The sequence below is a fragment of the Lepidochelys kempii genome, chromosome 8 (assembly GCF_965140285.1).
Source record: "Lepidochelys kempii isolate rLepKem1 chromosome 8, rLepKem1.hap1, whole genome shotgun sequence".
NCBI classification, from domain to species: Eukaryota; Metazoa; Chordata; order Testudines; family Cheloniidae; genus Lepidochelys; species Lepidochelys kempii.
In genome coordinates, this window is record NC_136387.1 from 36,108,264 (window position 1) to 36,120,940 (window position 12,677).

Below are 12,677 nucleotides of genomic sequence, written 5' to 3' on the forward strand. Positions count from 1 at the left end.
CCTGGAGGGTTGGCAACCCTAGAAGAGATGTGAGATGCCATCAGAACAGGAAACAGGGTCTAAGAACCCATTAAAACCAAAAGCCTAGGCTTTGGAGGCCTGCTCACGCTGATAGGGAGAAATGTTGGAACATTGTTTCCCAAGCCATGAAGGGGGCTTCCAAGAAAAAGCTCCCCAGCAAGCCTGGCAGGGGGAAGGCCCTGTTTGCGGGGGACAGCAGCGATGGGAAAGGAAGGAGCAAAGCAGGGTGGTGGTGGTACGCAACCCCTGGAAAGCTCCATTAGGGGGAGGGGTGGGGACCCAGGTGGCAATAGGGGACCGGGTAGGCCCTGTGAATGCATTAATCAGCCTTGCAAATTTTACCAAGGTTGTTGTTTGCTTATTTATTTATTTTTTACATTTCTTAAAGAAGGCCCGTCTGTTTGGCAGGATTTTACCAGCTCCAGTTTGAAGGTATTTGATTGGCTGGCCGATAGCAAATCTGTCCCTCTGGGCTTTCAGAAACCGTTGAATATTCTTAGCAGTTTGCTCACACTCCACTGTAGTGAGTGTCTTCTAGCCGATTGCTTAGCTGCAATCTATTCCTCTAGGTTTATGTAGCAAGGTCTTTCCCTCCACCCTTTCATTGACTGCAATCACTCTCTGCCTTCCCTTTTAGTCTTATCTCTCCCCCCTCCCCTTTCTGTCCCCTTTCCCTTCCATCCTTCCTGCTCGATCTCTAGCAATCTCTTGACACCTGAAGGAAAGCCTGGGAGGTGTGACCCACTGCAAGGGGGGAAAAAAACCAATAAAAGGAAAGTCTAGGAAGGTATGGGGGATGGGGCAACTCCTTATGTGTAGCTGCTGATTATTTTGCATGGATTGGTGAGGAGAAAAGAGAGCTGCGTTGGGGGGGAACTAAAAAAGGCTTATTGCTCCGGTAAGTGCAAGGACAATATACACTATTATCATTGTTGATCATTTACTTGATTCATCCCCATGGCATCCTATGTCCTATTTTGCTTGGTTAGGCATGGCAGCATCATTATTATTATTATTTATTTGATGTATCAGCTTTGTGCTTCAATGCTAGGGATTGAATTGTCTCAGTTGGGGAGTGGGGTGTGTGTGTCCGTCCAGATGCCCATTCTCTGAATCTGCTTTTTCAACTCTCAGCTGGATGTCTGGACTGGGAATTTGGGGTGTAGTGCTCGGACACGTTACTCACCAAAAACAATTGATGGCTGTTATTGACTTCCAAATCCTCTATCCATTAAGAGGAACACATTAATTCTCCTGGTTATTTAAAATATCTGGAACATGAAAATGGGACTCTTTAATTACCTCCCTCATTTATAGGGCAAGTTTCCTTTACCAAGACTCTGACATATTCTGTACTATGGTTTATAACAAAGCTACATTTAAAGATCAGTTCAGCAGTGGTTATAGCATCCAAATTACACAGTTGTCATGGAGATGGTACAGAGAAGCTGAAGTGATAGGACTGCATCTGGACTATGGAAGGGCTTTACTGATCAGTGGGATTTTTTCTTACCTTCTGTCTTTTTGTCTTTGCTAGGTTACAGTTCTCTTCTAATCTTGAATGAGGCAGGACAGTATTGCAGAATTTAAAGGTCTAGCATCTGGGAAGATTGTGTATTTAGCCCACTCTGCACTATATTATTATCTTAATTGTTATATTGGCATTTGTGTCTTGCTGGGGTTTTATTTTTGTTTGTTTTTTGGTGGGGCTTTTTGTATTTTTTGGGGGGAGGACAAGAAGGAGAAGACAGGATAGTTTGCTGATCCTCAGCTAGGTGTGAAAGTACTTTCTGATGAGGTACCTATAATGACTACACTGTAATGGCATATTTTACATTTTGGGGACAAAGGGGAAATACTTTTTGACTTTAGCCATATTTGATTCCCCATCTCAGTTTTGAGAATGCAGAGATATCACCACCTGCCCATTTATAAACCAGACGGTATGAAATTTTTTTGCAACCAGTAAAGGGAATGTGTTGGCAACTGAAAAAAAAATACATAATTTATGAGGAAGAAATTCTCCTGCCTAAGACTAGCTGGAATACAAAGAGTATTTCTATGGGAAAGGCATGTTGTATGTTACAGATATGTATTTCTCTAATGGTTTGGATTAAATCATACTATTGTGCTTTTCATTATTTTGTGCGTTAGGCCAGTTTTAGTCAATATTTAATCTGATCTCATTGTGTACTCACACAATAAACGTGTAATTTGGAGTCAGGGTGACTTACATCTACAAAATGCTTGGGAATCCATGTGGCATTGTCTCTCTAAATACAATTTCACCCCTTTTTTTGTTTGCTGTAGCCTATTGTGGTGATGTAAATAAAGTAAAATACATTGGTGGAAACAAGCCCTTCAGAATGGCAATGTTTCTGTAATTATAATATCACCAAACATAGGGGAGGATTAATTGCTAGGATAAACAGAGATTTGTGCCTGTTGGATGATGGGGCATGGTGTTCTGGGCCTGCATTCCAGTAGCTGGTATTACAGCCTACATTCTCCACATCTGAGTGGATGACACTTTTAGCAAGAAAATGTAGCATATTATCATTAGACATTTTATAAAAAAGAAACCTGCATGTGTCTATCAATTTATACATTAGTGGGTACTTCAAAGTGTGCAGCTCAGCTAGGATTTTTGTGAACAAGATTTTTCCTATACAAGTCCAGAGCGAACAAGGGGAAAGGCTGAAAGTGGGAGCCTGAGCCCGGAGGGTATGTCTCGGGGTCAGCTGAGCCACAAACGAAATGGCTCTCTGTTCAGCTGGTTCCCCCCAAAAAGTTAAGTACAGGTATAAATGGAGATCTCTTGTATTTTCCCCCTCAAGATCATTTTGAAGTGCAAAGTCCAGGGCCATGAGGTTCCGAAATGACAAGGGAGTTCATTCTTGCTGTCTCCATTCTTTGGATGCTTTCTCCCCATATTAACCCTCTGCCCCAGCGATAACACTATCATCCCATGGGGAAACTGAGGCACAGATTGGTGAAGTGACTTCCCCAAGGTCACACCACAATTAGTGATATTGTTGGGCAGAGAACCTAGGAGTCCGGTGTGCAAGTTTGCTGCTCTATCCGCGAGGCCATAAACATTGCAGAAGGCACTTAACAAGTACTAAAGTGGCCCTACTGCAAGATGCAGCCTGTGGAACCATTACTGTGTTAAAAAAACCTATGGTATTTTTACTAAGAGTCCTAGTCACTGAGGTAAAGATGGTGTTTCTCTATTAAGGCTAAGATTTGGGCTACCAGTGGGAGAGATGGGGAGTAACTGACCTTACCCTATCCCCTTGGGTAGCCCAAGTAAAGATCAGCCTTTCCCCGGGGCTCTTTGGGCAGCTCAGGTATGGACCTGCCAGAACTACAGTGCACACGTGCAGGGGAGCACACTGGCTGTTACTGAGATGCATTCACCTGTCCAGGAGCAGCTCAGCTGGAAGTGGACGGTAAAGGGAACGATGATGACTGCCCTCCCCATGCTGGCCACTTGGGAGGCGTAGGCTGTCCCCTTTGAAGGGGTGTTGCCTCCCTCCTGCACAAGTGGGGAGCTCCCCAGGGAACAGTGTGGTTTTGCATCAGCCCTCCCTTTAGGCCCTGGCTGCATGTGACAACCTCGCCCTGAGCCATCACTGAAATCTCTTTGTACAGAGCAGGGAGCCGACCAGAGTGAGGCATCTGGGCAGAGCCATCTTCCCCATCTCCTGTCCAGTAGGAAGCCAGATCAGATAACTTGACCATTGCGCTGGGGCCAGCATTGTGTCAGACTCAGAGACATTGCTGTGGGGAGCGAGGCCTGCAGAGTCCCGCCCCCTCCGAGCCCGGGGGCTTTCCTGCCTAATTATCCCTGTCTCACATGCGCACATGCTTTGGAAAGCAGCTCCTCGCTCCTCCTGAGGAGATTTCAGAAGGTCACGGCGCTAGTTCAATACAAGAGGCTGGCTGCACACACGCTGCATTCTCCAAAACAACATTATGGGCCTCATGGCATCAGGACCTGCCTGGCTGGGCAAGGGCAGACTGGGGGGAGTGGGCCCAAATCTGGCCCAAGAGCCTCTCCACTCCCCTTGTGCAGTGTGTCCAGGGAGTACAGCCACTACTAGCTTTGCATTGGCACTAGCTTACCTTAAGAGAGCTGGGTGGTTAATTTGTGTGTCCGTCCCCCCATGCACATGCTAGCCAGAAGAGCTGACTGAGTTCCTGCTGCCCCTGTTTGCAGGACGGGGACACTGACACTGCCAGACTCCCATTTGTGTAGGTTGAGGAGAACCCCTCCTGGGGTTCCCACTGCCAGAGGGTCCAGATGCACCCCCACAACAAAGGTACCATCTAGCCCATTAAGTTCCATGCAAACAGTAAGGGACAAACCCTCCCGCATGTGACAGTAACATGCCTGGTGGGCTGGGGGCTGAATGTGGGCACTCGTGGGGCCAGATCCCTAGCTGGTGCAAGTGGGTGCAGCTCTGTCCAAGTCAATGAGGCTTGGCTGATTCACACCATCTGAGGATGCTGCATAGAGAAGGAAGGCTCAATAGTTAGGGAGATCCAAGTTCAAATCCCTGCTCTGCTACAGACTTGCTGTGTGACCTTGGCTAAGTCACTTAGAACCTCAGGTCCCCACCTGTATAATGAGGATAACAGCCCAGGCCTGCTTCCCAGGGGTCTCGGGAGGAGATATGCATTACAGATAGTGGGGTGCTTGGACTCCACAGTGATGGGGGCTAGATAAGCACAACAGATAAACAGGATCTGGTCCATGGAACCTATTCCTCATCCTTCTGTTGGGGGAGTGAACTTTGTGCACCCCTCTTCCCACGGGTAGACAGGGCGCTGGCCAAAGAAACCCTAGATCCCAAAGGATCTGCTGGAGGCCAGGGCAATCCCCATGGGATCTCTGTCTCTGTGCTGCCTTCCTTGGCCCATTGGCAATACGGGTCCTGGAGCAGCCATGCTGTGAGCGACTCAGTACCGCAACTCAGCTCCCCTGAGGGCCATATCCGACATTGGCCAGAACTTTCCTAGTCTCCAGTGTGCATGTTCCCAGAGCAGGTGGGCCTACAGAGGGATGGCAGAAAGAGGGTTGTATAAAACATCATTGCCTCCTGAGCCAGCAGGTTGGAGCCATTCCAGGGCTTATTTGTCATGTGTGTCTCTCCCTGTTGCCAACTACTGTGCTTTTAGCGCAAGTCTCATGATGTTTGGTGTTTTAAAGCCCCAGCTTTGGGACTCCTGTGATTGTAAGAGTCTTGGCTGCCATTTAAAAAAGTAAAGTCAGTTTCTAGCCCTCATGGTTGCAAAGAAAAGATGGAAGATATGAGACTCAACCCCAGAAGTCAAGAAAATAGACGCCCAAATTCATCATCTTTAGTATCTCCTGATTTTTAAACCAGTGTTGTGTCTCAGGAGTTTCGAATGCTTGGGGCTGACCATACAGCATGTTACAGAAGGTGGATTTTCCTTTTGACAAAGTGCAGACAAACAAAATACTATGACCCTCCATTCTCCCAGAAAGTGAAAATCGAGAGAGGAGGAGACCAGAGCCTCTGATCACACAGCAGGAGGCTCTGTGTGCTTTTCAAAGGGAACAGATGACAGCCAGGTGTCCCTGAGAATAAGACCATTGTCCATCAGAAGGAAGGATGGCTGAGTTGTTAAAGCACAGGCCTTGAAGTCAAGAGTTATAGGCTCAGTTCTTGGATCTGCCACTGACTTCCTGTGTGACCTTGGCCAACTCACTAAGGCCCACAAAGGTGTTCAGGATCCTAACTTCCATGGAAATCGCTGAGAGTTAGGACCCCAGATCCTTTTGTGGAGGATCTGGGCTTCAGTCTTCCTGTGTCTCAGTTCCCCAACTGTAAAATGGAAACAGTACTTCCTACCTACCTGTGGTGCTTCAGTTACTGTGGTTTGCAGAGCACTCTGCAGTCCTCATGGACAGGGCACTGCAGAAAAGCAAAAGACCTTTTAGTTCTGCCAACAGTTTAGCTGTGAGCGTGCACAGTGAAGCCACGGGACTCCCAAGTGCCCCACATTAACATCCTTCCCCGTTGCTGGACCACCAGCTGGTGAGGGAGCCTGTATCACAATGGGACAGGACAGGCTGCTTTTCTCCTCTTCCCCTCAATACTTCCTTGCCTGTTTACAGGACTTGGCTCCTGCCTTATGGATAGCTCATGGATGAGGGTTTTGTAACACCAGAGGTAACCCAGCCAATCATGGTGGGGTCTGTATATGTACTGTAGCTGTATTGGTTAAAATGCCTTAAAAATCTTCAGATTTATTTATTATCCCCCAAAGCCACTGTTCTTGTGGCCATCCGTCCCGTGTGTCTCTGTTGCATGCTCGCGTGCAGCACTAGTCACTTATTTAGAAGTCTGTAAGTATTTACAGGGGGACAAATATTTAATAATGGGCTCTTTAATCTAGCAAAGAAAGGTCCAGCACAATCCAGTGGCTGGAAGATGACACTAGAGAAGTTCAGACTGGGAATAAGGTGTACGTTTTTTAACAGTGAGCATAATTAACCATTGGAACAAATTACCAAGGGTCATGGTGGATTGTCCATCACGGACAATTTTTAAATCAAGTCTGGATGTTTGTCTCAAAGCTCTGCTCTAGGGATTATTCTGGGGTAAGTCTCTGGCCTGTGCTACACAGGTGGTCAGACTAGATGGTCACAATGGTCCCTTCTGGCCTTGGAATCTACAAATTTGGATTTGTGGCCAAATTCCAGGCCTGGGGCAGCACTGAGGGGCACATTAGTGGTGATCAGCACCTCCGGGTGCGTCATCTTCACTCCTTCTGCCTGCTCATCCTCCCCTGCCCCACATTCTCCCTACCAGGGTTTCAGGTGAGTAACGTTCGGGGAAGGGATGAAGCTTAAACAAGGGTGTCCATGCGGTTCCTCCTCTGGGGCAACTGCAGCCATTGGTGCAGGCTGGCACATTGCAAAGAGTTTGCTCTTCAGAAGAATCTTAATGAGTCCAGGTAGAAGCAAGTCTTGACTGGGGGGAGGGGTAGCCATATCGGGGGAGGGGGAAAACTCCAGCAGAGGCAGGGCCATCCCTTCCTTCGGGGAAGTACTGCTCCCCTCCTGCCAGACTACCCCTCAATGCGTTTGCCTCTTCCAAGCACCACCTCATCAATGGCTCCTCTCCTCCCACCCTTCTGCTCCTGGCTTGCCCTTCCCACCCACCCATTCTTTATCCGTACTGTGCACCTGAGGCTCCGTCACACTCAGGCCCCATTTGGCTGCTTCAGCAGCATGAAAGGTCCTTAAAGTGCATTTAAAGAGCCCCTAGGAATCCCCCCTGCTGCCACGAACTGGGATGTGGGCAGTCAGGCCTAGTGGTTGGAGCAGGACTCACAGGCCAGGAACAGCACCGAAGGTCAGAGCCTGAGTCTGAGACCAGGAGTCAGAGCCCAGGGTCACAGCTGAAGCCAGGAAGCAGTAGAGGGAGGGGGTGGAAGCAGAGTGGAGCTGCACAGGAACAAGGCAGGCCCAGGAGAGCTTGCAGCTGCAGTCATGTTGTGGCTCAGCTGGGCTCGTAGGCTGCCGCAGAGTGGGCAGGCGCAACTGCGAGTTCTCATTCCTGACACCTGCTGGGCCCTCCTTCGCTAATTACAGCTAGCTTAAGGCTCTCTGGTACCTCAGCTCCCAGCTAGTGGCGGACGGGGTGGATTGGGGTTGTGGCTACAGCACACCCACTATGGTAATTTTTGGCTTCTCAGAGACCGTAGGGGACCATGGGAAGCAGAACATAAGTTAGAGCAGCCCCAAAGGTGCTCTAGCTTACACTGGGGGCCAGGCATTCAAATCCAGGAGCTTAAAGCCTCCCAGTGGTGGGGATGGAGTAACTGAGACTCAGGCCCTTTGTCTTCTGCCCCTTATTTCTTTCTGCCTCCCCTCTTCCCCAGAATGTCTGCTCTTCTCTCTCCCCACTGCTTCTCTCACCACTCTACTCTTCCCTGTGGGTCTCTTCCTTGGAGTCTCCTCCTCTGCTCCACCAGGGCCAGGGCAGCACAGTCTTTCCCACAGCGAGTCATGGTGTGGATGCCCAATGGCTTCCCTGCAAAAAGGAGGCCACTGTCCCCCCTGCTCTGCTGGTGACATTCTCCATCTGCCACTGAAAACAATTCAGCAGAGCCTGGACAGGCTGGAGCCCTACAGTAACCGTGGTTGCAGGCCACAAGTGGTGTATGGGCTGTTTAATGGTCCCTGGTGTGCCCTTCGGTAAGGCTGAATGGTACTGCTATGAACTCCAAAAGGGAGCTCTGAGCACATGTGCAATGCAGAGTCATGCGCACTGCTGAGCGGCCAGAAGGTGCTTACCCCAAATTATTTCCATGGCACAACACGCACAAAGTGTGATTTGAATAGGACCCCTGCACGTGTCCGCGTGAGAGTTGACTGCACACACCTTTGCTCCTCCATCCCATAAGGCTGGCTGCTGCTGTCACATAGCCAGGGGGAAGCTGGGACCACTGTAGGAGACTGCAACAAAGACAGGCTGCAAAGCCAAGGGATGGAGCTCAGGCTGCTGAGCAACCTTGCCAGGAGTTCCAAGGGCTGATGAAATGGGGCGGAGTAGCAAGGAAGAAGTTCTGGGAACAATACCAGCTTGTAGCAGGGCGTTAGCAGTACTGCCACCTGTAATGATTTTTTTTTGGCCAAGTCTCATGATATTTGAATTTTTTCATCAAGCCCCAGCTCCTGGAGTCATGGGCTTATTTGAGAATCTCAATATCCACTTAAAAGAAAAAAAGGAAGTTTCTAGCCCTCATGACTGCAGACAATACCTGTGTAAATGTGGCATGAGCGTGCCTGAAAGGTTCAGAAGCCGGACAGCAAATAAAATGATCCCCAGATCTATTATTTTGCAACTCTTGTGATTTTTAAGCCATCTCGTAACGTTGGTGGCCCTGCCTCGTGATTGGTGAATGTTTGGGGCTGGCAGCACCCTGTTGGGTTATAGCAACCTGCGCAGCAAAGCCACCAGCTCTCCTGGATCACTCTTGTCATCAGGTCAGCTGGGCCTATTTGCTCCAGCCCAGGAATACAAAAGGTCTAATGCCCCTGATTCGGCCTGGCACTGGCGCTAGGCTGTCCCTATGGTCAAGATAGAGGCGCTGTATATCTAGGTTTCTAGAATCCCCTAGGCACTCCTCCAAGCACCCTATGCCCATCCCTCAAGGCTCCTTTGCCAAGGCCTCCTGCAGGAGGGCAGGGGACTAGAGCGAGAGACCCCTGCTCCACAGCTCCAGGGAAATTCCCTGCTGAGCCATGCCCTTGTTTCGTGGTGTCCCTGTGCTAGTATTGACCACACACTAGGGCACTGGGCAAGCACAAATCGGGCCCTGAGTGTGTCTGTGAAGCAGAGGGAACTAGCAGAAGGGAGGGAAGGGCCTGCAGCCAAACTAGGGAGAACTCTTGAATTGAGGTTTGTGTTTGTCAGCTCAATTAACTATAAAGCCCCCCCAATCCCCTCAGCAGGGGATTAGTTTGCACCAGCCCCAACCTGTGTGGTTGTTAGGAGCCGGGAGGGAACATGTTTCAGTGTAACAGTTCCTGGTGCCCTGAAGAGCAGCCACTTATGCCCATGGGGCTCCTCTGATTATCAGTTTTATGGTACTGCCGCTGAACTCAGTCAGGGTCCAGCTACTACTGGGGGAATGGCAGTGGGGAGGGATGGTGGTGAGATGGTGGCTAGGGTTGCTGCTTTTTATTTGCACAAAAACGAACAACCTGACCCTGCCCTGCCCTGAGGCCCCACCCCAGCTCACTCCAATCCCCACCCTTGCTCACTTGTTCATGGCTGGGGCAGAGGGGTGGGGTGCAAGAGGGGGTGAGGGCTCCAGGGTGGGGCCAGAAATGAGGGGTTCAGAGTTCAGGAGGGGGCTCCGGGCTGGGGGAGGGGGTTGCGGTGTGGGTAGGGGCTCTGGGCTGGGGGTGTGGGCTCTGGGGTGGGGCTCAGGATGAGGGGTTTAGGGTGTAGGAGGGGGCTCCGAGGTGTGGCCAAAGGGTTTGGAGTGCAGGAGGGGGTGCAGGAGGAGGTTGTGGGCTCAATTTTGGGTACAGCCCCCTGTCTTGGAGACTAGAGACTGAGTGCCAGAGATTACAAGGCCTCACTGGCTCCAGTTAGCAGAAAAAAGCCCAGCTCTCTACTCCATGAGGAAAGGGTTTGGAGGTTAGAGCCTTCAGGACAGCCTGCCCTGCTGCCCCCCGCACCTACCCCAGGTCATTATGCAGCCTGAAGCCCGCTCTATAATCCACCTGAGGACAAGTTACCCTCTAGTGCCCCCTAGAGGGCATGGCAATATGGAGCGCTTTTTCCCCCACCGCCCCTTGCCTATCTGTAGACAGCTCTCTGTTCCTACTGCGCAGTTCTCCGGGGGATGTGGGGAGAGGGGCAGGGAGCCCCATTACTTTGTGCATGTTCCGTGAGCTGCACTAGCCAATCTGTGTTGTCCGTTCATAGACTGCTCAATGAGAGCTCAGGGAGCCTGGGGTGGCCCGGTGGAAGGGATGCTGGTGGTTGGCGGGCCAGGAGGGGTTACACAATGCCAGGGATTCAGCTATTTGTATTCCTTGGGCCAGTGGAGCTGCAGGAGCAGGGGCTGTAGTTAATTAGATTACGAGGTCTCACAGGCTTCTGAGTCATAAAAAAAAATGAAATGATTTTTGTAATTGAGGATGGGGTTTCTGCCAAGAGATGCTTTAATGAGCATTTAGGTTTTCCGTCTTAGCTTAGCATGAGTAGGTATGGACCGCTATCACGGTCACTGTGTGCTGAAGGCTGGTAGGTTGCAGGAGAGGCTTTGACCCCATTCTGCTGCGATCTCTATCCATTGCTTTCACAGTAACGGGAATCCTTTGCCCCTTAGACCCCCTTTCATAGAAAAGCCTCCACGTGCCTTCCAAATGTTAATGCTCCATTCCTCACCATTGCCCCAGGAGGTGCCCATCTCCAGTGTACAGATGGGGAAATTGAGGCACAAATCAGTTAAAAGACAGAATCTGCCCCTCTAAACTGTTCCATCACACATAGGGGCTGTTAATGCACCACAACTAGTTTGCAAGGTCCCCGAAGTGCAGCACTCTGATGCCCCCTCCTAATCCCCAGGATAAGGGATAGGCTGAGGGAAGGGGGTAGATGAATAGTAATGTGTGGATTCTGGCCTGCTTCATAGCCCATAGGCTGATGTTGATGGACTGCCATAAATTAGAAGAGTCGCCGGCTCCTCTGACTTACATTTGGGGCTATTTTGGAGCAGCCCAGATTCTGAAGGATCAAGTGGTCGTGTAAAGCCACTTTCCTCCCTCCCCAGCTTGGTCGGGCTGGAGGCGCTGCATAGAATGCCAGCCTGCCTGTCTTGGTGGAGGGCAGAGTCAGCTGTTGGCAGCGGTGGGATTAGATGCTGGCAGTTTCCAGCTCCCAGGACAGTGCTTGGTTGCCTAGAGATGCCCTAGCAGTGGAATGACATTGCATTGGGACACTCTCCAGAACTAAAGTTTATTGCTTATAATAACATGCTTGTAAGGGCTCTCCAGTTGGGCATCCAAAAGTCAATGATCTTAATGGGCCCGTCTGGTGTTAAAATCTAGGTTCTATGAAAATCAGAGGCCACTTTGCAAAACATTGAGAAAGGATGGAGGGACTTACCCTTTTCCTCCTAGAGAGTCTCCCATAGCCACATCCCCAGCTGAAGCCTCCCAAAGCCTTTCTCCCCTTTACTTCTCCTGCTCGTGCTCCCCTGACCCTGCCATCAGCAATCACCCCCCATTAACTTTGAAAGATTCTTCAGAATTTCCTTGACAGTGCCGGACTTTGGCATGATTTCTACTAATGTCAGGAACAAAGGTGGGCTTGAGCCCGGTTAAGTAACATTTAATATGGTGCATTTGTCACTGGGGTCTGGGCAACTTTCAGAATAGCAGCATGTGGCTGGGTCAGATTGGCCTGGAGCTTGATTTCAATGCCATGTGCTCATGATCATGCTATTTCAGTTCCTGTCGGCTCTGGCTTTAATGTTAGTTAGAGCTGTCAGCTTTCATTGGGAGTCAGAGAATGACCTCATCTCTTCTAGCTCCTGCAGGGAGCTCCATTAAATAAACATGTCTTGATCTTTTTTCAGTTTTTTAAAAAAAGTTAATTTAGCACTGGTGAAAGATACCAAGCTGAGAATGCTGAAGGACAAGGCCTCTCATTCATCCACAGAACACGTCTAGCACAGGAGCACCAGAGGGATCCAGTCTTGGTGCAGAACAGACCACCCGGGTGGTGCAAGATGGGCGTTTACTCTCCATGTCCATTCAGTCCTTGGTCAGTCTCTGACGTATCTGCCAATAAGGAGGCTGATTAGAGCCCTCTAGAAAGCCCTCTGAGACCATTGTCTTATTTCATGCTGGCTCTCCAACAGCTCTCAGGTGGTGGTGCCCATCCTGTACTGGATTCAAACCAGCCTTAGAGGTGATAGGCTAATGAGTCTATCAGAAATCCCGTAAATAACCCAGCCATAAGTTTAAAGGTGGTCACAGGTTCATTGACGGTATATTTATAACTAGGTTAGGAAGCGTTAATAAATGATTAATAAATGTTTTAATCAAGAGTTAATCAATTATCACACAGTCCAGTAGGTCAACAGATTGTTGA

The 12,677-nt window shown here is 49.7% G+C and overlaps 1 protein-coding gene across 3 annotated transcripts in view; it reads left to right on the forward strand.

Moving 5' to 3' along the window:
• The first annotated feature begins 547 nt into the window (after positions 1 to 547).
• PSD2 (pleckstrin and Sec7 domain containing 2) overlaps positions 548 to 12,677 on the forward strand; it is a 148,229-nt gene continuing 136,099 nt past the window's right edge. For all 3 annotated transcript variants that reach the window (XM_073356046.2, XM_073356047.2, XM_073356048.2), the window contains exon 1: positions 548 to 919. The gene's annotated coding sequence lies outside the window, so the exon portion shown is untranslated. The remainder of the gene's footprint in view (positions 920 to 12,677) is intronic.